A 26379-nucleotide genomic window follows, 5' to 3' on the forward strand; every position below is an offset into this window, starting at 1 on the left:
ATGTGCATCTCATTTTGCATATTAGTCCATCACCTTGTAGTCTTCCGGAAGCATAATTGGTCATTACATTAATTAGAATTGTGGTTAACATAACTTTTCTATAAAAAGGAAGAAAAGAATATGATGGAAGGTAGAGGGAGCTGAGAAGGGTCAAAGAAGTGCTTTTTAGAACTGAAAATCTATGCTTGTTTATAGACAGATGGGAAAGGGCCAATGGAGAAGACAATATTAAAAATCAGAAATTTAAATGATAATTTAAAATGATAAAGGATCTATGATGAATGGCAGAAAAGAAATGATTGTAAAGCAAAGACACAAAAGGGGAAGGAGAGAATAGGAGCAAAGACATACATGGAGAGAGCTTAACCTTAATGAGGTATAGAGATACTTCTTTGAGATAGCTAGGAAAGGAGGGAGGATGGGTGGTACTATATAGAGTAGAGATAAAAAGCTGAGGGAACTCCTTCTGAATGGATATGATTTTCCCTACATTATAATTCTTTTTCACTTTGAAGCTCATAGATAAATCTGTCTGACCTATCAATATTAAAATGTATGGCTTTGAAATTTGCTTCACTGCCATGTCTCAAGCTTCCCTGGTGCTTAGCTGTGTTGTCCCTGCATGGATTTTCCTCCCTTATACCAATGGTTTTAGTTAGTGATTCTGGATTTGGGGTGGAAAGTAAGGCAAATATTTCCCAAGCACTTAAGATGCTGAACATCTTAAAATATTTATCTTCTGGAGCTTGTTCTAGCAATGATATAGAAGAGATTAAAGCACAGTCTAAGAATTTAGAAATAATTATGCTATTGCTGTGGTTAGTCATCATGGCTCAATAGTGACGATTTAAATACTTTCCTCTTTGAGATCCATCATAATCAAGTTTTGGGTTTTTTTGGCATAGAATCTTGCTATCTATTGACCCCATGCCTACCGATGTAGACAGCTCCATCACTTTCTTCTTTATCATTGCCTTTCATAGGTAAAGATAAAAGATTTCATCAAGTCATAAAAAATTCTACAGCTCTGTTGAAAAGTCTCTGACTGGCCCTTTGATTAATTTCAGCATATGCTTTTGAAGACATAGAGCTATGATATGTTAGCACTTTCAACTTTTAAAAATAGCATATTTAGTGCATGTACTCTCTCAAAGGAACATTACTTTTTCAAAGGTATTAATGATGGAGCGTAGGGAAGGAGAAGGGAACAAGCATTTATTAAGCACCAACTACAAGAATCTCATTTGATATTCACAATAATCTTGTGAGATAAGTGAAGAAACTTCAGAGAGTAGTTAAATGATTTGCCTAGGGAAACAGAAAATGTTTGAGGCTGAATTTGGACTCAATTGGTCCTGACTTCTGATTCAATGTTTTACTCTCACCTAGCTTCTGAAAGAAAGGGGGAGGGAGGGAAAGGAAGGAATAAGAAAAGGAAGAAGGGAGGGAGAATAACTAGGCTAATTAGATTTTCTATGTGGATCCTGTTATTATTCTTTACTTAGTATGGCTTCAGTTGAAATTATTACATTATGAGATAACAACAATAATAATGTAATAAATTATAATTGCTTAAAAAGTAATTTTTAAAATTATACACATTTTATATAAGTTTTAACTCTGAATTAGGAAATTCCTTCTATGAGTACAGATTAGCAAATGACCTGAAACTTAGTATCTTAAAAGAGTTTTCCTGGAGCAGTAAGAGATTTAGTGAATTAGTTAGAGTTGTCTAGCCAATATTTGTCAGAGATAAGACTTGAGCTCTGGCTTTTATGAATGTGCTGCCCATGACACTATGATGCCTCCAATTATTTACCTATTTTACCTTGGGTTTTCCTGATCCACCTCTATATACCATGAAAATATTATCAACATTTTTGTTTTATAAATGAGTAAACTAAGCTTAAGCAACTTGTCCAAGCTTACTAACCTTGATTCTTTCACAACTATATTTCTTCCAAACTTTAATAGTTTCAGAAAGTAAACATTCTATCCATGAAGATTCTAAACTGCAAACTGGAATTTTATGCTTTAAGCCATAATTTTTATCTACTATAGTTGATCCTGTAGTTAATGGCCAAGTTGTAGTAAAATCTGTACATACTATACTTTGTGCAAGAATATCACTTCAGGTAGATGAACCAAATTGTAAGAAATTGCATAGGAACTTAAAATTTCACTCAAGAATCTGACATTGCTACTGATACAATGAAAATGTTCTCTAATAACCACTACTTTAGCTAATGATGGCTGTCTTCCATGAGAACTTGGCATAGGTTTAATGAAAAAGATTTAAGAACAATTTATCATTTCACTAGGGGCAGAAAAGATCTTTTGTTTCCAAAGCACAAATTCTTGGCCTACTGTCTCACTGTATGTTGTCCAAGCACCAGACTAACCAAATTCAGAGAGATTCATCATTGCTCTAGGGCTGTAGGATGAGAAAAAGAAGGGAAAGGAAAAGAAAGGGGATAAGACTTTATATAGCAGCTGCTATGTGCCAAGCACTGTATTAAGTGTTTTCACAAATATCTCATTTGATCCTTGAAACAATTCTGGGAGGTAGGTGCTGCTATTCTACAGTTGAAGAAACTGAGGCAAACAGAACTAAGTGATTTAGCCAGGATGACATAATTAATAATTTGAACTAAAATGTTTCTGACTCCAAGTCCATTACTCTATACAATGTGTCAAATCACTGCTTTTAAATTTTTCCCACCATAGCAAGTCTCAAACACCATCTACTGAGTTTCATAGGAATTTTAATTTGGGCTTGTGGTTGTAGTACCCATACAATGATAGAATAATGTAGTGTTCTTGTTGGTTTTCTGAGGTCTCTGGGACAGTCTTCATTTCAGCAAAATAATCAGGGCAAGAATAGCCAGGTGTTAAAGTCCAAAGTCCAAATTCTTTACTGTCTCCTTGCCTGGGGTCGGGTTAGCTTTCTTGAAGCCCTTCAGATGGGCCTTGGTCTTAGTGGGGGGAGCAGGAAGACAGGCCACCATGAGGCTGATGAAGACGGAGAATGTCTCTCCTTGGCTCCGAGAGCTTCCCTCCTCCAGTTCTCTGTCTTCTCCGAGTCTGACCCTGACTGAGTTTGTCCCAGTTTATATGCTCTATTCTAATATTATCATAGGTGCGAATCTTGTAGAATAGGTGTCAATCTTGTGGAACTATATTTAAATACTAAGTACATGTACTGAATTAGAGAACTATTCATCATCAGGCTAAACTAAATAACCATTATCTTATCAATTCCACTGAGTTAGCACCTTGTAAGAATCCTTGTATCAAGTACAAAAGTTCTGGCCCATAACAAAATATGTTCTTGAAGTATTTTGAGATATATCCCCTTAGGAAAATAGCAGTCACTAGTTAAAACCCTATGAATTGTCAATGGTGTCATTTACTGATCATTGCCTAACTTTAGTCTCCTCTATTCACTGAGTCATGATGACTTCTTCCTGCATGATAGGAATGTCAAAAGGGAGTCTTTATTAATAAGCATGTTATAGTTATTTCTCAAACCCTATTTTTATAAAAACAGAAGGAATGATAGAATAAATATTCAAGCAGCAAAGACTTTTTTGGTCTCCTAGTTTATCCTGAAATCCTCCATTGAGCCCACTATTTTTTAAAGTTGTCTTTGGTTCTTAAAAAATGATAAAAAATGAAATAGTCTTATTTTCAGGGAGAGTATGCACATTAATGAAACTACAAATCCTGCCGTTAAATTAAAATAATCCCATTTCATACTGAAATCGGAAACATTGATCTAGAAGAATCTTTTCAGGAACATGGTGTGCAAACTCCTTAAAAAGAAAAGGATATTCTTTTCCTTTTCATGCCAAGGACAGCTAATTTTGCTAACATTTAATAGATCCAAGCACGAGATAGCAAGAAAATGAGGGGTGGGGTGGGGAATATTTCCTTTCCTTGTTCCTTCTGCCTAGCTCTGCCACTCTTTATCTACTCATTTTGTTTTCACATGCCTCATAGAGACACTCCTCTACTTCTTTCTTATGATTTAAATTGTTAAATGTAGCTTGCTAATGTAGACTATTATGATGATGACAAATATAGAATCACAGAATGTGAGAGCTGGAAAGGAACTCAGAAGTCATCTAGTGCAGCCTGTTTATCTTAAAGAGGAGGAAATGCGGGTTAAATGATTTCCACTGATTAGTGGCAGAAAGAGTAAAACATCTTTTTTCTTGACTCCTAGACTAACCCCTTACTGTACTGTAATATTTTGCCTGAAAGAGTCTGATCCTGTTCATATAGCAAGTCCTATATATACCAGCATGATTTTTACTGGCATGGAACTTTTTTTTTTTTAAAACATACATATAGTCTCTCTTATTCTTGCACAGTTTGTATTTAAATATTTTTTTTCCTAGATGGAACATCTTAAACCTCCATCCTGATAATGCTGAACAGAAGGTGAGTTAAGATGATATAGTAGAAATATATTCAAACAGACTTTAATCAAATTACAGATTTTTCTCTTTCTATGGTTAGTTTATTGCATAGAAACCTTCCTTGTTAGCTTTTCCCCTGGCGTTCTTAAAAAAAAAAAAAAAGTTTCTAGCTCTATCCATTATGAAGACTCAGCTTTCTCAGGGTTAATGAGGGATGTTAAACTGCTCTTCAATTATGTACTTATTCTGCATTCAGGGTTGCCCTGCAATTGAGCCCCAGTCTTGGTTAAAAGAATACACTAATGTTCTCCACTCTGTTGACCATGCAAGTGTAGTGGTTTCCTTTGGGGTTTATTTCTCTGGTTTTAAAGGCTTATGCAGACAGAAACAAGTGCAAACCTGTTGTCGCATGAAGGGTGTCATTTGAAAGGATGTCAACTAGAAAAGCAGCAGGCATCTATTTGTAATTTGCCATGCAAAAAAACATTTCTACTGTCTGGCAAAATCCAGATAGAAGAAGAGAGGGAGGAGGAGGAAGAAAAGGAGGAGGAATGTGAAAATGGGGACTGAAGAAAATATACTCAAAATGAAATTCAATTCCCACCCTTCCTCCAAGAGGTCTTCCCTGCCAACTCCTTTCTTCCCATCTAAGAGGAGAATGTGTAATTTCTTTACATATTTGATTTTAGTTACAGCAAGGATGATAATATGGTTGCAGGTCACAGAATCAAAATGCTTGCTATAGTCTAAACTATATCTACAGCATTCTCCAATTGATTGCTTTTGTAGAAAAAGCCAGCAAGCAAGGAAAGAAAAGAAAATCGGTCTAGCATGACCTATTACTGGTGAAACTGTGCTAGCTCTTTGTAATCCTGGCTCCCAATCCTAGATGTTTATTAACTATGTCTTTAATAATTTGTTAGAGAATTTTCTGAGGAATTGAAGTCAGCTTCACTATCCTATAATCTACACATACTCTTCCTTTCCTTTAAAAAAAAAGTTATTTTTTAAGGCAATAGGGATTCAGTGACTTACCCACACAGCTAGTAAATATTTAAGACCATATTTCAACTCAGATTCCCCTGACACTAGGGCTGGTATGGTATCCACTGCCCCATACTCTTCCTTTAAAAAAGAAATCAGGGGGCAGCTAATTGGTGTAATGGATAGAGTACCAGCCCTGAAGTCAGGAGGACCTGAGTTCAAATCTGACCTCAAACACTTAATATTTTCTGGCTCTGTGACCCTGGTTAAGTCACTTAATCTCAATTGCCTCTGCAAAAATAAAAATCAGGATAGCTATCTTTTTTCAGTTCTATAATCAACTTGATTATTGAATAAATATTGCATGTTAACAATTATAATAGCTAGAATTTATGTAACACTTTAATATTTGCAAGGTACTTTTAATATTATCTCATTTGATTCTTACACTAGTCCTGTAAGATAGGTGCTATATTATTCCCAATTTTACTGATGAGACACTGAGAGAATTTATCCAGCTTTGAACGTGAGTAAGTGTCTGAGGCACAATTTGAAGTCAGGTCACTAAGAGTGCCAACTATTAAATTAATGTTTGTAAATATTCTAAAAATTATGTTATTAGTTCCCTCTGTGACAAACTGAGGGAAAGAATTGAGAAAAATGAAAAATGAATAAACATAAAGGGACATTTTCTTCCTCAAATCACACATAGTTCTGTGAGTCTATGTTTTCTCCTTATTACATTCTACCTAATATTATAGTTATTTGTGTTTATGTATTATCCTCGCTGTAAAATGATAGGCTCCTTGAGAGCAGGTATCAGGTCTTGTTTTATAAATTAGTCAGTAAACATTAAACCCCTACTAGGTGGGCCTGGAATCAGGAAAACCTGAATTCAAAATAATTAAACTAGCTATGTGAGCCTGACAAGTCAATTAGCTCTTTTTGCCTCAATTTCTTCATCTGTAAAATGAGCTGAAGAAGAAAATGTAGAGCCACTCTAGTTAGTATCTTTGCAAGAAAACCTCAAATGAGATCACCAAAAGTTGGACATGACAACAACAAATGTACCAGACATTGTCCTAAGTACTGGGATACTTAATGAAGATAAAGCTTACAATTTAATGGAAGAAGACAAGATAAAAAAGGAAGCTGGAAAGGATGGGAGAGGGGCAATATGCTGGGCAGGATATGTTAGACAAATCAAAGAAGTTCAAAATGAATATAGGTAGGTGAGAAATGAGGAAATTTAGATTTACTTATGAGAGTATTGTCATCCATCTTTTTTTTAAAAAAAGCTTTTTATTTTCAAAACATATGCATAGATAGTTTTCAATATTTGCTCCTGCAAAACATTATATTCCAAATATTTTTCTCCCTCCCTTCCCCTATCTTCTCTCCTAGATGGCAAGCAATCCAATATATGTTAAAGATGTGTAATTTCCACATTATCATGCTGCATAAGAAAAATCAGAGCAGAAGAAAACAAAATGCAAGCAAACAATAACAAAAAAGTGAAAATATCATTTGTGATGCACACTCAGTCCCCACAATTCTCTGTATACATGGCTCTCTCCATCACAAGACCATTGGAATTGACCTGAATCACTTCACTGAAAAGACTCACATCCACCAGAATTGATCATCATATAATCTTGTGTTGCTGTGTACAATGTTTTCTTGGTTCTACTCACTTCACTTAGCATCAGTTCATATAAGTCTCTCCAGGCCTTTTTGAAATCCCATCCTGCTGATCATTTCTTACAGAACAATAATATTTCATAACATTCATTTGCTAAAATTTATTCAGCCATTCTCCAGCTGATGGGTGGATTATCCACTCAGTTTCCAGTTCCTTGCCACTACAAAAATGGCTGCCACAAACAGTTTTGCACACATAGGTCCTTTTCCCTTTTTTAATGATCTCTTTGGAATTTAGGCCCAGTAGAGATACTGCTGGATCAAAGGGTATGCACAGTTTGATAGCCCTTTGGGCATAGTTCCCAATTGTTCTTCAGCATGGTTGAATTAGTTCACAACTCCACCAACAATGTATTAATGTCCCAGTTTTTCCACATCCCCTCCAACATATATCATTATCTTTTCCTGTCATTTTAGCTAATCTAAGAGGTATCATAGTTGTTTTAATTTGCATTTCTCTGATCAATAGTGATTTCGAGCATTTTTTCATGACTAGAAATAGTTTTAATTTCTTCATCTGAAAATTGTCTGTTTATATCCTTTGACCATTTATCAGTTGGAGAATGGCTTGTATTCTTATAAATTTGAGTCAATTCTCTATATGTTTTATAAATGAGGTCGTTATCATAACCCTTGGCCATCCATTTCCTAAAAAAACAAACATAAATAGTAAGTAGTTTGCTTTCTCTCCTGAATTTTAAAATTACTAGAGTTTTTAAAAAATTCATTTACATTTCTTTTTCTTTTCTGATCTGTTCCTTTTCCCTTCAAATGCTTCAACAAGTATTTATTAATCACCTGTGTGTGTGTGTGTGTGTGTACACATACACATTCATAGGATATTTAGATTAAATTTATTTTTAATTAATAAAGATTTATTATTTTTCTTTTTTCCCCAGAAGAAACCCTTGAAACAAATATGTACAGTTAAGCAAAAAAAAAAAAATCTCTTCTAGGCTGTGTCCAAAATTAAATGTCTTATTATGTTCTTTTAGTCCATCACCTCTCTGTCAGGAAGTAGATAGAATTCATCAACAGTAGTATTGATCATTGCATTGATCATAGTTCTTCAATCTTTCAAAATTATTATTTTTCTTAATGTAATTATATACTTGATTATCTTTATTCTTCTTCACTTTATTCATACAAGTCTTCATGGATTTCTCTAAGAGAGATATCTTTTTGTCATTTCTTAGGACACACTAATGAAACATTATAGTTCCCCAGTTGAGGAACTTAATTTCTAGTTTTGGACATCATTATAAAAACTATTGTAAATATTTTTGTACTCATAAGACATTATATACTTTCTTTGATCTTTGTCATATAACTAGTGGTATCACTGGGTCAAAGGATATGTACAATTGAGTAGTCTCCGGGATATCGAGGTGGACTTGATGCTAATAGAGCCCATTAGATCAGATTCAGTCTTGGGATCAAATGAAACATTCTTAGATATAGTTAACAAAATATATTGACAACTACAGTGCAATGCTTTCCACATAGTAGGTGTTTAATAAATGCTCATATAGAGTATATATGTATTTGTGTGTGTGTGTGTGTGTATATATATATATACACCTCTGTATGTGTATAGATAAATAGGTGTGAGAGGATGCATGTTTGTGTGCTTGTGTGTATATATACCAACCAGGATAGAGTAGCACTTATCTTCAGCTTTGATAGATACAGTCTTCTTTTCTTCTTTATAAAAACGTATCTGAATTTCAGGACAGGTTCAGAGGTCTGGACTCTATAGATATAGGGCTTTTTATGCAAAGTTGGGGCAAAGTAACCAAGAGTCATTCAAGCCCTAGAGACAACTTTGTGTCCTTTTAGAGAAAACTAATCACTGGGTTGAGAGTGGTTTTAGAGAAAGTGAGGTCAGGGAAGAATAGGCTCAACCCATGTGGTGGGGAAATGCTGGTAAATATTAATCATATTGCAAGGCATAGGTCTAAATTGGCTTCCAGGATAGCTGGACCAATTCATAATTCTTATCAATAGTGAATTAATATGATTGCTTTCTTATCAGTCCTCCAATATTTGTCATTTTCATCTTTTGTCAATTTGATGGGTATGAAGTGGAACTTAAGTTACTTTAATTGACATTTCTCTAATTATTAGTGATTTGAAGCATTATTAAATATATGGCTTTAGACAGTTTGGATTTCTTCCCTTGAAAACTATTCATATCCTTTGACCATTTATGAATTGGAAAATAGCTCTTATTTTTAAAAATTTGAATTGATTCCCTATAAATAGTAAACAAGACCCTTTTTAAAGAAACATTCTGCTAAGATTTCCCTCTCTAGTTATAACCCCTATCTAACTAAAGCTGCATTGAATATGTGCATATTAAAAAAATTTTAATTTCATGTAATCAAAATTAACTATTTGATCTTTTGTGATCTTCTCTATCCTTTGCTTGTGAATCCTACACTTACCCATAGATCTAAAAGGTAATTTCTTCCTTTGGAAAAGCATTTTCCTAGATAATGGAGAAGCAAAGATGAAAATTGTCACAATCCTTATCTTCAATGAAATTTGCATACTAGAGGGAAGATAAAATTCTATGCAAATAATAATCCAAGTTAGCATTAAAATGTAATTTAAAAAAAATTAAGGAAGAATAAGTTTAATCTCAGGGTTACAAAGAGGAAGGAAATATATCCAAGGAAGATTTCATAGAGGATGTGGCATTTTGAATGAAAAGGATTTTAAGAAGCAGTAATGTTACCAGGAGCCTTTTCTGGTCATAGATACTAATTTACAGTGATAGAAGAGAGAATAAAATTAGTTTGGCTAAAATTTAAGATATATAACAGAAGTATGAGATAAATCTGGAAAGATTTGTTGGCATCAGATTATGGAGACCTTTGAATGCCACCTAAGGATTTTTATTTTATTTGATAGCCAATAAATTGCATGCAAAGTTTTTTTTTTAATTTTGTGTACAGTAAGATGAGATCTATATATTAGGAAAATTACTCAGGCTATGTTAGGATGGATAGGAAAAAGGATGAACTGAAAGAAGATAGCATAGGTGTTTATTAATATTGTCCAAACAAGAGGTGCTGATGGCCTAAACCATGATGGTGACAATATAAAGAAAGAAAAGAGGAGGAAGATGAGAGGAAGCCATGAGGATAGATTTGGTGGTAATGAATAGGTAAGGTAAAGGGAAGAGTCTGGTTGACAGAGAAGATGATGATGCTAGTAAGAGAAATCAAAAAGTTGATAAGAGGTTCAGGTCTCAAGAAAAAAATCATATTGAATTTCTAAAATTGTTATGATATAGTCTGGCAGAAATATTCTGTAGCCAATCTCTATTTTTCTGCTATTGGGGTCTTGGGTCTAATTATGAATGGTCTTAGAAACCAAACAGAAAATATTGGTTGAATCATGCACCCTTTGTTGTAACTTTTCCACTCCAAAAGTATATAATTTCAAAAGCATCACAACTTGTCCTTTGTTCCTAAAATATCTTCCTTGCTAATTTTGAAAATTCTGTCTAGGAAAAGGATTCTTAATCTGGGGATTGATTTTCTTTGGGGACCATAAGTAGTTTATAGGGGATCTATGGGTGGAAACAAAATTACATCTTTATTCAAAAATAATTGGTTTCTTTTATAATTAATTGTATATATGTATATAATTTTATGCATTTAAAAGATTATTATGAGGAGTCATTAGGCTTCACCAGAAAAGAAGATCTTTGGCAAAAAATAGATCATAAATCTTGACCTAGGAATAAATCAATTCAATCAGTTGCCTTGAGGTATTTGTTCTTGAGAAAATGCAGATCCCTTCAAGATATCTAGTACTTTTCATTTGTCATCATCTTTTGCAATTTCTAGAATCAAAAACATTTAGGTTTTAAAGAGAAACCTTGGAAATGATTTAATTGCAACCTCTCATTTCATTTTTGCTCACCATATTTTGTTTCAATAGATCATCCAGAATTGATATGTACTCAGAATTGTACATACTCAGAACTGAATCCTGCACAATATATAATCCTCCCCACTTCACTAAAAGTTAAACAAAATGACAACTGAGAATGATTGTAATTACGTTCAGCCTTACATTTTAGTAGAAAAAAAGGACAAGCATACATTTTATGAGTTAGTATCAGCATTGCATATTGTTTTTGGCTGAAATTTTATTCCTTTTTTAGAAGTTGTCTTCATTTATAATAATCATATTATGTTCATTATTGTTTTGGGTCTGGTTTTTTTTTTTGGCTTTTCCATAATTTCAATAGGTATTTTTATATATTCTTTGATTTGTACTGTTCATTATTACTTAAAACAGAAAGGTTTATTATTAAGATGATCAGAGGGTAATGAGATTTTTCAATAACCATTGACTAAGATGTAAGAAGGGTTGTAAATGGTGTTGGAGAGGTAGTGCCTCATGGCATTGAAAATATAGATTTTTCAACTATTGAAGTAATTTAAAAAAGGAAAATGGTTGAATTAAAAACAGCATATTCCTAAACCATTGATGAAAATTCTTTACTTTTGGATCCATAGCTGTTCTAGTAAAATTTGGGGGTGTTTTTTAGTATAATAAATTCAAAATAGGGTAAAATATAAAATTTGTTATTCCTCAGTCAATGGAATTTCCTCTTGCTCTTTAATAAAAGTATTGACTAATCTAAAGTTGGTTAATTCAAAACCAATGAGTTTTTATTGGTTTTTTCCCTTTCTGGTTTCATAGAATTAGAATTAATAAAGTATTACTGTACTGTTAAATTATTTGTATAGTGGTGGAGTCCAGAAGTCCTAGAACTTCATTTCTCTATATTTTCCCTGTCTTCCCACATAGCCACCACTGACAACCATTTTTAAATGAGCAATTCTTGTCCACCCCCTTAAGCTGGAAGGCAAAGATGTAGCATACTAAGAATTCTTAAATTGTACGACTTTTTGGCTGAAATGAAATGGCATCTGATATGAAAAATTAAAGCAAATACTACTTAAACCAAGCTGCATCAATGCTCACTGGGATAAAAATGATGTTTTGCTAGCACAGCATAATTAAGAGTACTTTTAGATTTAGTTGGAGGTATAAGTAAGTTATTTTGAGAAAGGCTCTAACATAGTGACATTCTTCCTTTACCTTTGATGTGAATTACTAAGTTTGTCTTCATCACCACAAGTTCTATTGAATGTGTGTATAACACACACATAATACATATACATGTTATATATATATACATATATAGATACAGGAATATATATATATATATATATGTTTTCTTGATATCTTTTTTATATCATCATAATTTTCTCCAATAGTCCTCCCCATCCCATTCCCAGAGAGCCATTTCACATTTAAAAAGTGATTTTAATACAAAAAAGGAGAAAAAAATCAGCATAATCAATCAATGCATCGAAAAAGTCTGAATATATGTCCAAAGTACAACATTTGAGAACCTACTTCTGCAAAGGAATGAAGAACCATAAATTGATAAATAATACATTTTTATCTTTGATATAAGCAATATTTTTTCTTTTCTTTCTTCCTCCTTCTTTCCCCCTCTTCCTATTATTCTCTCCTTCCCTCCTCACCCCACTCCCAACTATGTCTCTCAAGTTTTGTTGAATGATTCCTTCTTTACATCGACAAATATGTACTGAGTTCCTAAGACAGACAAGGCACTATGCTTGTGACAAAAAAGAAGAAGGCTTCTTTGAGGAGAGGGATTCCATTAGGTCAGAGGAGAAAGAAAATCTTTTTCAACCTCTTGTTCTATTGTACCAAGAATAATAATGTATCCAAATTTCATCCAAGGAATCTAGTGATATAGGGCAAATATCTTACAGCTGGTGTGGGCTTGTTTATAATTTAACAGGGAAAATGTGTTAGGAAAGAAAATAGTTTTGGAAAAATATGGATGAAGGAAAAATTTTTATATGAATTGGCAGCCAGCAGGTATGAAATGCAGCCAGTTAAAATCGTTAAAATCCTTTTGTTTTAGCTTTCTATTTTTAGCATTTTCTAAGTGCCTAACATTTCAGAGAATACACAAAGTACTTTATCATAGTTCCTAATAATGTTTATTAAAAAAGAAAAAGAAGAAACCTCTAGGGTAGGATAATTACAAGCACTGAGCTTATTGGGATTTAGGCTTTAAAAGATAAATAAGTAATTCTCTATGTTATCAGTGTTTATTTTATGCAAATAAAGTCTCCTCGTTGTGGTGATTGACTTTTTTTTTAATTAGGGCCCTCTTCATCATCCAAGGATTGATTTTTCTGGGATATGTCTTGAGATCATAGGATTTAGAGCTGAAAGGGACCTTAAAAATCATGATAATTATTGTTATTGATGATGATGACCATAATAATAATAATAATAATAATAGTGGATATATACACACACACTCCTTACTATGCACCAGGCATTGTGCTAAGTGCTTTACAATTACTATTTCATTTGATACTCACAACAACCCCTGGAAGTAGGTACTATTGTTATCTGTATTTTAAAGATAAATAATTTAGTCAAAGAGAGATTAAATGACTTACTCAAAGTCACGCAGTTAATGAGTATCTTAGGTGAGATTTGAATTCAGCTCTTCTGGACTTCAGGCTGGGTGCTTTGACCTCTCTAGCCATCACCTAGTCTAATTGCTGTATTACATAAGTGAAGATATTAGGACTCAAAGAAGTTCCATGATTAAGGTCACATAGGTAGAAAGTACAAAAATGACAATCAATTTGATAAAGATTTTGTCTAATTTTTTTCATTCATTAAATGGAATTAATCATTTAAGGCAATAACAATATATTTCTCCAGTTCATAATATAAATCTACAGAATATTTAGTTTCACATTATTCTTCTTTCTTCTAACCCTTCTGAAAACCATTGCATGCTTGCTATCATCACATATTTCAGTCCTCATGGTTTCCTTCTTTTCCAAAGCAGCCATAAACCAGTGATTACATGCTTAATGGGATTTTGATGACTGCCTGCCTGCCTGCTTTTGAATGAGCAGGATTTTTACACACCTTTTCATTGCTTAACCCTTTCTGAAGCTTACCTAATAAAATACAGGCTAGTTATCCATGGACTTTCACAAAGGCAGACTCTCCAACTTGCTATTCCAGCCTTATCTCATCCTATTTTCCTTCCAGCATTGTAGCTTCAGCTAAATTAACTAATTACTGCTCCTAAGTCTCCTCTTCCCTTCTCCTGACTTTCTGTTCTTTCAGATATCATCCTAATTCAACAAGAATTTATGAATTATTCACATATATAATTGATATCATGTTGTTTACATTCTCAAAGGGTGGGGGAACAAACTGGAGAGAGAGAGAGAGAATTTGGAACTCAAAAATTTAAAAAATGGATATTAAACATTATGTGAAAAGAGGGGCAGCTAAGGAGTACAGTATAGAGAGCACAAGGCTTGAAGTCAGGCAGACACATCTTCCTGAGTGCAGATACTTAGTTTTACTAGCTGTGTGACCCTGGACAAGACACTTAATTCTGTTTGCTTTATCTATAAAATAAGCTGGAGAATGAAATAACAAACTACTTCAGTATCTTTGCCATATGGGATAATGAAGTCAGATACTACTGAAATGACTGTTGAATATAAAAAAAAAATGTGGAAAGAAATATAATAATGTAATATGTATAAGAAATATAGTTAAGTATGGAGGACAGAAATATAAGAAAAAGTCTGTATTCCTAAAGAATTTACATTTTTATGTGGACTCCAGTCATTTCCACTTGCTGAAAGTCTTAGCTATTCTGAAGACTCATAAAGCCTTTGATTCTTACCAAGTAACGGTGATTCCTCCCCTTATATGCCTAACATTTGACATAGGGCCCTGAAAAGAGTACACATTTAATAAATGTTTATTAACTGATTGACTGCCTGACACTATACTAAGCACTGGGGATACAAAGAAAGGTCAAAGATACTCTGTACATTCAAGAAGTTCACAGTCTAATAAGAAAGACTATATAACTATATGCAAACCAGATATATGTAGGGTAAATTAAAAGTGGTCGACAAAGGGAAGGCATTAGCTTTAAAAGACATCTTCTTGAAGAAGGTGGAATTTTAGCTGCGACTTGAAAGAAATCAGGAAGTTGAGATGGGGAGGGAGAGATCCAGTGGAATGAAAAGTTGGGAGATGGAGCGACATGTTCTTGGAACAGCAAGGAGCCTAGTTAGTGTTATTAGATTGCAGAATATGTGGGAGTGAATAAAATGTAACAAGACTGGAAAGGTATGGAGGTGGAGGAAGTATTGAAGGGCTTTAAATGCAAAACAGAGAATTTTATATTTGATCCATTTTAACTTGTATTATGGTTATTTCTATATCTTCCTTTCACTGCTGGAATATGGGTTCTACAAGGAAGGACTAATTTTTTTAAAATTTTATTATTCTCAGGGTCTGTCACAATGCTTTGCACTAGTGGATGCTTAATAAATGTTTATTGGAAGAAGATTGTTCAGTTGAATGAGGAAGAGTACAACAAAATATTCCATCCTGGAAGGGATACAGGATGTTGTACTGCTGGCAGAGAGTTTCATTTCATCTTAAATCTGAAAGTCACCTACCGTATGCCAGTACACAAATTAAAGTCTATGAGTAGAAGTCTCATTAGGGATTCCTAATTATGCTTTAGAATATAGAATGCACTTTCAAACTTATTATGTGTTTCACTGGGGGTTTCAGTTGTGAAGCAATTAACTGAGACATTTATCTATCTCATTTATCTATGGGATGTGGTTAGGTATCTTTATGAATGTGATGTGGGAAATCTGTATGGTAGATATATAATATACTACCACACACTTGCCAGAAAGTTTTTGTATACCAAGAGCTTAGAGAAGTACATTTCAAAAGAAATGTTAGATTGGACCACTTAAAAGCAATTTCTTTGAAGGCAGGTTATATCAAATGGGTTATTTACACTTGAACCATTTTTCTTATTAATAACCCCTTATTTGGAAGTTAAACTTCTAGCAACTTTAAACATAGTCCAAGAAAAATTTTTGAAGAGTCTATGATAGTAGAGCAGCAACTTTTGTGAATTTGGAAACAAAGAAATTAACTGAAAATTATCTGTTGTCAACTACTTCATTCTTGATACATTGTCCCTCTCTAACTTATATATCTGTATACTGAGTTTCTTCCTATCTCTCTTCTCAATCGGTTTTGCTGGTTTCTTTTCCCTTGCTTTATTCATCAAATGTGAGTATCTCCTAGGGTTCTTATATAATCTTTCTTTCCCTTTGAATTCTTTTGGTTTGTTGATGTCATCTATTCCTATACCTTCAATAAGAAAATATGAGGTAGATATACAAGCACTAATCTTAGAATCAGAAGGAAATAATAGTTGAGATTTATATAATACTTTAAGGCTTACAAAAAGACATCCACAAAGTCCTCTTCTGATGGCTCCCTGTGGCACTGTATTTGATTCTGGGTTCTTGAAGGTTATATCACTGCAATTTAATCTCTGGCAAAGTCTATCATGGTGGAAAATTGGTTAGCATGATACTGGCAATAGATCTAGTCTTCTGGCCTACTCTCCTAGATGATGAGATCTAAGTTCATCTGTAAAATGGATACTTGTGGATAAACATTTTGGCCTGGCAACCTAGGAAACAAAGGGAAATGCAAAATGACCCTTGGTCCTGGATGGCCCTATTCCACGTGTGCCATCAGTTAGTGTGGCAGAGTGATTGGAAAAAAAAAAAAGGAGGAGATGATGATAAAAATCTTTAGACTATCTGTAAACTTTAATTTGACTACTAGTACTTTAAATGTGGGATCCTTGACCAGTGTTTAGCTGTGTCATCCAAAAATTCCCATTCATTTACAATGCATCACTTCTGTTCTCTGAAGTTGCTAGAAGAGTGTGGTATTCTCTTCTTTTCTATAGTATAATGGTTCTCTCTGGGAGCAGATTTCTTGGGGAGGTTTTCTGGAGGCAGCCTTAGTTTCAGTTCAATGTAATAATCACTCCAAAATGCAGCCAGCTGATAAAATCCAAATGTTTATTTTCTCCTTCCAAAATAGCCCAATTAGTTTTCTTAGAGACCTATCTCTCTGCTTGGTTCCAAGAGCTCTCTTGCAGCTTGTCCTTTGCCTCTGCTTTCTTCAGCCTCCAGCCAGCACAAAGGTGGAAGATGGAATGAATCTGACTCTACCTCCGAGAGTAGGCTTGTAGGCTTCTGTATTTCCCAGAGTGCTCCTGTGTCTGTCCCAGGGTGCTCTTTGGCCCTAAGAGCTTCTTGCTTATATAATCTCTCTAAAGGTGTGAACACAAGCATTGTTTCTATCAGTTCCAGTTAGTACCTTGTTTCAAGTTCTGGCCCATAACATCTCCTTGTAAGATCAGATCAATCATACTGAACCATGCTAAAATAGATAATTATTGTCTCTATCAACTCTAATGAGTTAACACTTTGTAAATATTCCAACATCTCCCCCTTTCTTTTGATTTAGAACACAGGTAGTCATGACCTCCCTGACTTCTCAAGGAGGTGAGAACCTCAAAAAAAAAAAAAAAAAAAAAAAAAGGTGATCACGCCTTCCCTGACTGCTCAAAAAAGAAGTGAAAACACCATAAAAAGAAAGTGGTCACGCCCTCCCTGACATCTCAGGAAGGAAGATGAAAACACCAAAGGAAATGGGAAATCAAATCAGATTAGCGGGTTTCTAAAGGGGCTCACTTGAAACAGGTACACATAAATCCATCAATATGAGAGGCATTATACATAATTACATAAGCACATAGCAATATAACACAGGCTAGTAGTAATGTAACAACACGAATCAACATGAGAATTTATACATGTCCATAAGTCCTAGAAATAGTCCAAAAGGAATCCATTGTCCCTTAGTTCATGTGCCAGGAATCCAATAATTCCTGTAAGCTCTGAAGTACTGCAATAGTCTCATCAACAATTTTTCATCTCAAGGAATCCAATGATTCCTGCTGGTTTTCAAGAACTGAAAGCTGAAGATTTTAAAGTTATTTTAACAGTCTCATTGTCAGCCATGCTCTTTGTGTCAGATGTTTCTTAAATCTCCTTTGTTTTGAAGTTTTTCTGCTTTTCTGTTTCTCTCTGATGGACAAGGCGAATATGGCTCATTGGCACCCATCTGGTTCCTTCTCCACCTGTAGATTTACAAGAAAATCCTCTTCCCCAAGCAGTTAACCTATCTGGTCCCTTCCATTCACCACTTTCTGGATCTCTCCACATCACCTGGTGATTATCTAAAAATAGTGGAGCTGCTCGCACTGGACACTGCCCTGTTGGGTTAAAAAGCCTGTATTCTCCCCAACTGTACATTCTTTCTGTCATATGATTACTTTTAGGCTGAGTGATCACATCAGAGTCCTGACCTTCTAAAGACTCTCTAGGTGTAACCTCAGCTGCCATCATGCTCCATCTGTCTTTTGATTGATATCTTGGAGCCGGGCTCCACCTCTCATTTCTCTGGGTCAATCTACATTCTGAGGCCCAGTGAAAGCCTCGGTTGCATTTTAGACATGGGGTTTGGGGTTTTCTCTCACCCTGTCTTCTTGCTCTATCTCTGTATCTACATTGGGCTTTCAAATGTCCAATTTTTCCACATTGAAAACATTAACGAGTTTCTCTAGAAGTCCCTTGCCAAGAGGCACCCTGTCTTTCCATATTCATCAATTTGGGTATAATAAGCATTTGTGCCCACTGTGGCACAGCGCCTTATGATCTCCTCTAAAGGAGTATCTTTGTCTAGTCCCAATATAATTCTTTTGCAAACCTCATTGGCATTTTCCTTAGCCAGATGTCTGGTCATTATTTCTGTAGCTGCATTATCTCCAATGGTTCTTATGATAGCTGTTTGCAAACATCCCACAAAATCTGCAAAAGGTTCATTGGGACCTTGCTCCATTTTTGTGAAGGCTTCCCCTCGATCTTTTTGTCCTGGGAGGGAACCCCAAACTTTTATTGCAGGCTTAGAAATTTGCTCATACACTGTTATGGGATAATAAATCTGTTCTGAATTCTCTCCATACTGACCTTCACCAATTAGTTGGTCAAAAGCGATTTGTACAATAGCTCCTGTTTGTCTATTGCATTGGGCTTGAATCCTATATAATTCATGATACTCTGAAAGGCACAACAAATTTTATCCCGGTTCTAAACATGTTCTAGATATGGATTTCCAATCATTCAGGGTTAATTTCATAAGACAAATTATCTAGTAACAGCTTAACATAAGATGATGTAGCCCCATAAAGAGTGCATTCCTTTTTCAAATCCTTAATTTTTTACAAATTAAAAGGCATGTATCTTCTCCCTTTTTGACCTGAAGAATCACTCTCTTCAATAACAGGATATGCATTTATAAAATCAAATATATCTTCTCCTTAATTTTTTGCCTTAATTAATGCCTTTTCTAATCTTGTCATATTCTGCTTCACAGGAGAAGCCAATTGTGTTTTTGCCTTTCTCCCTCCCCCTTCTTCCTCCACCCATGAAGGGTTAATTGAGGGTGGAGGGTCATGAGATGTGGAATGATCTAATTTCTCCTGCTGTGAAGTATCACATTCAGAATTGTACTTAACTCCATTCTTATCTGATTCTTCCTCCTTTTCATCTAGTTTAGTTGGCACCTCCCCTTCTTGCTCTTTCTTCTTTTTCCTTATTTTAACACTTATAAAATTTCCTAAAGTCAGTTATATTTATATGTATTAAGTATGTCTTTGGAAATTGAGTCAGGTCCATTTTTATTACAGAATTGACAAAGATCCTCTCCTACTAATTTCTACTCCTCTAGATCCAATTCTTTTTCCATAGAGAAACAAGGACATATGTGCTTTACAGTTTCTAAAAGTTCAGTAATCTGCTGCAAAATTATAATCAAACTTTGGCTTTTCATAACTTTGACAATGCTCTCTAAACATTTTCTTTGAACAGAAACAGAAGGCTGTTTTCTAAACATCTGTCCCATCTTAGCTGAAATTCTACTTTAACTCTTTTAACAAAATTTCTTTGTTGTACTCACCCTAATTTCTGGGTCAAGGAGACTTTTCCACTGGATCAGGATCAGAAGCTTTTCCACTGAGATCAGAGTCTGATCAGACCCATGTTCGGGGCACCAAAATGTGGTGTTCTCTTCTTTTCTATAATATAATGGTTCTCTCTGGGAGCAGGTTTCTTGGGGAGGTTTTCTGGAGGCAGCCTTAGTTTCATTCAGTTCAATGTAATAATCACTCCAAAATGCAGCCAGCTGATAAAATCCAAACATTTATTTTCTCCTTCCAAAATAGCCCAGTTAGTTTTCTTAGAGACCTATCTCTCTGCTTGGTTCCAAGAGCTCTCGTGCAGCTTGTCCTTTGCCTCTGCTTTCTTCAGCCTCCAGCCAGCACAAAGATGGAAGATGGAATGAATCTGACTCTACCTCCGAGAGTGAACTTGTAAACTTCTATATCTCCCAGAGTGCCTCTGTGTCTGTCCCAGAGTGCTCTTTGGCCCTAAGAGCTTCTTGCTTATAAGCTCTCTAAAGGTGTGAACACAAGCATTGTTTCTATCAGTTCCACTTAGTACCTTGTTTCAAGATCTGGCCCATAACATCTCCTTGAAAGATGAGATCAATCATACTGAACCATAGATAATTATTGTCTCTATCAACTCTAATGAGTTAACACTTTGTAAGGATTCCAGCAGAAGAGCTCTACTCATGCTATATAGGATGGTCCTTTAGATTCATTCCCATACCTGCTCCATGATTGTATTTACCAATGCAATCTCCACAACAGTTGATTGTAAAATCTTACCAATCATATTGACTAAGACGATTGAAGAGGAAAGTGACAAATGTTGGAGGAGATGTGGGAAAATTGGGCTACTAATTCATTTTTGGTGAAATTGTGAACTGATCCAGTCATTTTGGAGAGCAATCTGGAATTACACCCAAAAAGTTATTAAACTACTTATACTCTTTGATCCAGGGAGTTGATATGCTTATAAAAGAATAAAATTATATCCCCCTTAACATTCCCACTATACATCAAACTAGAATAAAGAAATTAAAACTAAATGAAAAAATGTTTCATATTCTTAGTTTTGGAAAAGACAAGAAATGAATTGGAAGAGTTGATTTTATTTTATGTTCACTGACAATAAAAAATATCATTTGCATGGCATATTTGGTCATCTCATGTTGCTGTGCTCATGATAAATATTTGCAAAAAGATGACAATGAAAATCATTGCAGCTTATTTACTAACATATTAAAGGATTGAGAAATTGATAAATTCTACAAAGAAATTTAACAAGACTTTTGAAATTAAGTCAATGGGTACTTTGATTCTCAGTGATTTTAACAGAAAACTTGAAATATATGAGAATATATAAGAAATATATTGGAAGGTCAGGAATAACAAATGAGAACATCCTCACGACTAAGTATAAGAGGCAAAAAGAAAAAAATATATGAAAACATTTATATAATGATTAAGGTTTGCAGAGCATTTTACATGCATTAACTCTTTGGTCCTCATAACAACCCTATCAAAAAGATAATTTTATTTATCTTTACTTTACAGATTAGGAAACTGAGACAGATTAAATGATTTATCCCAGATTATACAACTAGTAAATCTGTAAATCAGAACTTTAAACTTCAAGTTCTGCAGTATTTCCATTATACCATGCTCCCGCTACCTCCTACTGGGCATGGTGAGCATTGAACAACATGACAAAAATAAGTATGTGATTTGGATTTAGCAGATAGAAAATAGCTCATTTTTGATATGGGAATAATTCATGAATCATGATCTGTGTATAGTCCTACAATAGTCTGCGTATATGTGTATGCACACATACATATCTATACACACACATCTATATTTACAATGGTATACAGTGGTTAAAAAAAGATCAAATTAGTACAAAGTGAGAAGAAAATAAAAAATGAAATGATGTGATATGCAGATGAAGGAATTCAACCTTGATCTATTTAAGTAAGGTGATTTTTTTTTAATGGATAATGGGTGGAAAAAAGGACATAGATACAGATTATAATAATTTCATACAGAAGTATAATTGATGTAAATCAATTGCAGAAACTAAAAGAGGCTTAGTCAGCCAGTGCTAGACTGACTTGCCAAGTAGAGACACACAAAAGCCAAAGATAATACAATTTTGGTTTGATCCTTTCTATAAGATTTTTTCTTTTCTTTACATAATACATACTTACAGAATAAAACAAGCATTTTCATAACACAGTACAATAAAAAGGTGATTGTACATAAAACTGAAAATGTACTAAGCATAACTTGCCCTTCTTTTTTAAATATACAACAGAATTACAGGTACATTTTTTCCCTTTTTTTCTACCCTCCCAGAGGGCTACCATTAGATACAAAGAGGTGTGAGCATGTGTATATGAGCATGTTTATGTATATGTACGATTTTATGTGAAATTATTTTACATATATTTCTATTTCAGTTCTTTCGCTGGATACAGATAGTGTCTTTATATATATTATAGCTGATTTGGGCATTTATAATAGTCAAAATAACTTATTCACTCAAAATTGTTCTTAAAACGATATTGCTGTTACTGTATACAATATTCTTTTTATTCTGCTCATTTTGCTCTTTATTATTTCATGCAAGTCTTTCCATGTTTTTCTAGAATCATTGAACTCATCCTTTCTTATAGCATAATAGCATCTTATACCACAATTTGGTCAGCCATTCCATATTTTGATAGGCATCTCTGCAATTTCCATTTTTTTGCCACCACAAAGAAATGTTCTACTATAACATTTAAAAACATCTAGATTCTTTTTCTTTTTCTCTAATCAACTTTGGAAATAGAACTTGTTGAGGGTTTGCTGGGTCAAAAGGTGTAGATAGTTTAATAACTTTTTGAGCATAACTCCAGATTGCAGTCCAAAATGTTGGATCTCAACTCCACCAACAATGAATTAGTCTCAATTTTTCTATGTCTCCTTCAACATTTGTCACTTTCCTCTTCAATCAATTTAGTCAATATAAAATAAATTTAATCAATTTATTTGACTAAATAAATATTTAGTCAAATTTTACAACCAACTTTTAGGTTTATTGGATTGGTGAATACAACCATAGAGCAGGTATGGGAATGGATCTAAAGGGCTATCCCATGTAGCATGAGTAGAGCTCCTCTGATAACTGCAAAGAACATAAGTGGTTCATTGTTAAATGAATTGGCATTTTTGGATGACACAGCTAACACTGGAGTGTCCTTTACTCTTTAATTTTCTATTGTCTGCACACCATAGCATCGGTATGCTAGGGCAAGCATCACTTTAAAAAGGAGAGTGCTTCCTCACTCTTTCTTTCTTTAGAGTGAGTTGCATGTAAAACTATCTCTCTGACACCTTTTCCTGTTCCATGCAATTTGACAATTGTGAGACATGATAGAGTATACAAGGCTTTCCCAGATGACCCCAAGCCTAAAGCACTGGGCACCAGCTGCATTTTCTGTAGTTTGTTTTGTTTGTTTTTGTTTTTCTTTGCAGGTGACCAATCAGTGACTGTGATATAGATGTTTACATCTTTGAAAGCAACCCTGGGAGTTCAAAAGACTAGGAATTAGTATCATGCTTTGAAGGATTTTCTGACAAAGTGTTGATTTTTAGCCATTTCAATCATGTTTGATTTTTTGTGATTCTGTCTGGAGTTTTCTTAGCAAAGATACTGGAGTTGTTTGTTATTTCCTTCTCCAGCACATTTTTTATTTTTTATGTTTTTATTGTTTTCTTTTTCTGGTTATATATGTACATTAATTTTTAAAAATACACATTTCATTATGAATCGTGTTGGACAAGAAAATCAGAACAAAAGGGAAAAAACATGAGAGGGGAAAAAAAAACAGAAAAAAAAAGTGAACATGGCATGTGTTGATTTATATCTATTCTTCATAGTTCTCCCTCTGGAAGCAGTTGACATTTTCTATCCAAAGATTTTTGGGATTGCCTTGGATCACCAAACTACTGAAAAGTTGATCTTTCAAAGCTGATCATTACACAATCTTGCTATTATTGTATATACTGTATTCCTGGTTCTATTTAACTCAGCATCAGTTTGTGTAAATCTTTCCAAACCTTTCTAAAATCTTGTTCATTATTTTTACAGAGCAATAATATTCCATTACTTTCATATACCATAACTTGTTCAGACATTTCCCAATTGATGGGCTTCTATTCATATTCCAATTCTTTGCCACCACAAAAAGAGCTGCTAAAAACATTTTTGCCCATGTAAGTCCTTTTCCCTTCTCTATGATTTCCTTAGGCTGCAGAGCTAGTAGCAGCACTGCTGAATCAAAGGTATACACAATTTGATAGCACTTTGGATATGGTTCCAAATTGCTTTCCAGAATGGTTGAGTCTTTTCACAATTCCACTAATAATGCATTAGTATCCCAGTTTTCCCACATCCCCTCTAACATTTATCATTATTTTTTTCCTATTATCTTAGTCAATCTGAGAGGTGTGAGGTGGTACCTCAGAATTGTTTCAATTTGTATTTCTCTAATCAATAATGATTTATATTTTTATATGACTATAAATGGATTTAATTTCATCATCTGAAATTGTCTATTTATATCCTTTGACCATTTATCAATTGGGGGAATGACTTGTATTCTTATAAACTTGATTCAATTCTTATATATTTTAGAAATGAGGCCTTTATCAGAAACATTAGCTGTTTTTCTAGCTCTGTATTTCCCTTTTAATCTTGTTTCTGTTGGTTTTGTTTGTGCAAAATCTTTTTAATTTAATATAATCAAAGCTGTTCATTTTGCATTTCATAATATTCTTTAATTCTTCTTTGGTCATAAATTCCTCCCTTCTCCAAAGATCTGATAAGTAAACTATCCCTTGCTTTCCTAATTTGCTTAAGAACAATAGCCTTTTATGCCCAAATCATGTACCCATTTTGACCTTATTTTGATATGGGGTATGATACGTAGGTCTATGCCAAGTTTCTGACATATTATTTTTCAATTTTTCCAGAAATTTTTGTAAAATAGTTCTAATCTTAGAAGCTATAATTTTGGAAATTATCAAATATTAGATTACTATAGTCTTTGATTATTGCATCATGTGTATCTAACTATTCCACTGATCCACCACTCTATTTTTTATATTGTACCAAATGATTTTGATGATTGCTCTTTTATATTAGAGTTTTAGGTCTGATGCTGATAGGCCACTGCCCTTTATATTTTTTTCCCTTAATTTCATTGATATTCTTGACTTTTTGTTCTTCTAGATGAATTTTGTTATTGGTTTTTCTAGCTCTATAAAATTTTTTTGGCAGATTGGTATGGCATTGAACAAGTAGACCAATTTAGGGAGAATTGTCGTTTTTTATTATATTAGCTCAGCCTACCCATGAGCAAATGATATTTTTCCAGTTGTTTAAATCAGACTTTATTTGTGTAAGAAGTATTTTGTAATTTTGTTCATATAGTTCCTGAGTTTGTCTTGGCAGATAGACACACAAATATTTTATCTTCAGTTATTTTTAATGGAATTTGTCTTTCTATCCTTTGCTGCTAGCCTTTGTCAGTAATATATAGAAATGCTGATGACTTGTGTGGGTTTATTTTATGTCCTGTAACTTTGCTAAAGATGTTAATTGTTTCAGGTAGGTTTTTGGATAATTCTCTAAGATTCTCTAAGTATATCATGAGGTCATCTGCAAAGAGTGATGATTTTCTCTCTTCAATGCCTATTCTAATTCATTTATTTTCTTTTTTCTTTTCTTATTGCTAAAGCCAACATTTGTAGTATAATGTTGAATAATAGTGGTGATAATGGGCAGCCTTGTTTCACTTCTGATCTTATTGGGAATGTGTCCAGCTTCTCTCCATTACAAATAATGTTTACTGGTTGTTTTAGATAGATACTATTTATCATTTTAAGGAAAACTCCCTTTATTCCTATGCTCTTTATTGTTTTTAACAGGTGCGGGTGCTGTATGTTGTCAAAAGCTTTTTTCTTAATCTATTGAGATTATTATATGATTTGTTAGTTTTGTTATTGACATGGTAATTATGATAAAATTATGATAATAATATCACATATGGCATATATGGTAAATTATGGTAATTGTTTTCCTGATATTGAACCAGCCCTGCATTCCCAGTATAAATCTGACTCATAGTGTATTATCTTTCCAGCACATTGAAAAAAAAATTTTAATAGTATTCTATGTTCCCAAATACATGC

The 26379-nt window shown here is 33.9% G+C and overlaps 1 protein-coding gene across 3 annotated transcripts in view; it reads left to right on the top strand.

Moving 5' to 3' along the window:
* The window catches only part of KCNG2 (potassium voltage-gated channel modifier subfamily G member 2), a 170283-nt gene that overhangs the window by 10451 nt on the left and 133453 nt on the right, over positions 1–26379 (top strand). Inside the window, exon 1 of one of the 3 annotated variants that reach the window (XM_051970563.1) lies at positions 4395–4446. The exons of the other annotated variants lie outside the window; for them this stretch is intronic. The gene's annotated coding sequence lies outside the window, so the exon portion shown is untranslated. Of the gene's footprint in view, positions 1–4394; positions 4447–26379 lie in introns of those variants that run through there. 3 annotated transcript variants of the gene reach the window in all.

This window comes from Antechinus flavipes, chromosome 1 (assembly GCF_016432865.1).
Source record: "Antechinus flavipes isolate AdamAnt ecotype Samford, QLD, Australia chromosome 1, AdamAnt_v2, whole genome shotgun sequence".
NCBI lineage: Eukaryota > Metazoa > Chordata > Mammalia > Dasyuromorphia > Dasyuridae > Antechinus > Antechinus flavipes.